Genomic DNA, 1,314 nt, shown 5'->3' with positions numbered 1-1,314 from the left:
GTCTGGATATTTGTGTTTATGCTTATGTTAATTTGCTCATTTACTTTTCTAGACTAGAAAGCCACAATTCTTTTAAACATATGTAAAGAAAACCAAAAGCTAATAGATGATATATAATAACTAAACAGCAGGTATTTAATCATAAATCTGTCTTCTTTGTATATACTCATGTATTTATTGATGAATAATAACAAAATCTAAATCTTCTGATTTTCTAGGATCAACATATTTTAAATCACAGAATATGTTTGTTGTTTATGGTGCACTATATAGAGTGGAGGGGCTTCCACCACCGGATCCACCTCCACTGCCGCCTCCAATTCCTCCTCCAAATCCGCCTCCACTGCCGCCTCCAATTCCCCTCCAAATCCACCTCCACTTCCACCACCAATCCACCGCCAAATCCACCTCCACTGCCGCCTCCAAATCCACCTCCACTGCCGCCTCCAAATCCACCTCCAAATCCACCTCCAAATCCACCTCCGATGCCGCCACCAGAACCTCCACTGCCACCACCTCCTACGACTTGACCGCCACCTTGAGAAGCAGCACTCAGCGCCGTTTGGAGGTCTACTCCACCAGGAAGAGTCGGGTTCTCTCCTTCTGCGTAGTTCACGAAGAACACTTCGGGATCCGCTGGTGGTGGCGCTGGCACCTCGATCACTTGTTGACCTTGTTCAGACTGCTTGTTAAGCACGAACAAAACGTGTTGTTGCCTCGGAGGAGGAACGACGATGGGTTCTGGTCCTTGACCACCTTCAGGAAGTCTCACGAAAACAATATTGCGTTCAAGTTTAGGTTTTGGAACGTACGCTGGCCTACTGGGAGAAGCTTGATTTGCCGGCACATCATACAAGAACACACGACTATTCACTTGAGGTGCGACACAGCTGCCATCCACGTGTCGCACTTGTCCACCGCCACAACCCCCGGCGTTAAAGGATGGGCCAGAAGGAGTGGCTAGGTTGTACCCCTGTGGGGCAGCAGATACGGCAGCCACCAATAATAAAATCTATAGGGAAAAGAAGCGTCAATCAGTGATTTGTCCCAAATCAACCTTATATACTGAATGTTATTCATACTTAAGAAGACACGAAACACGAGGCTTTAGACTACTCACCAGGAGCTTCATGTTGAATTTTGATATGATACGAGCAAGTGCCGCTTTTTATATACACCGATTGCTATTGCTCCTCCTACACACATGGAGGCAAACGTCACCAGGCCTTTCCCTTCTCCCTTATTTTACGAATCATAGTTTCAAATAATGATAATGAAAAATATGTTTTCAGAAAGACAGCGGAATAAAATCAA

The 1,314-nt window shown here is 45.4% G+C and overlaps 1 pseudogene; it reads right to left on the bottom strand.

Moving 5' to 3' along the window:
* Positions 1–197: 197 nt before the first annotated feature.
* On the bottom strand, positions 198–1,132 carry LOC119587219 (annotated as a pseudogene).
* Between the last annotated feature and the right edge of the window lie 182 nt (positions 1,133–1,314).

The sequence above is a fragment of the Penaeus monodon genome, chromosome 22 (assembly GCF_015228065.2).
Source record: "Penaeus monodon isolate SGIC_2016 chromosome 22, NSTDA_Pmon_1, whole genome shotgun sequence".
Taxonomy (NCBI): domain Eukaryota; kingdom Metazoa; phylum Arthropoda; class Malacostraca; order Decapoda; family Penaeidae; genus Penaeus; species Penaeus monodon.
The sequence above is the reverse complement of the archived record's forward strand: the minus strand, read 5'-3'. Positions and strand labels throughout refer to the sequence as shown.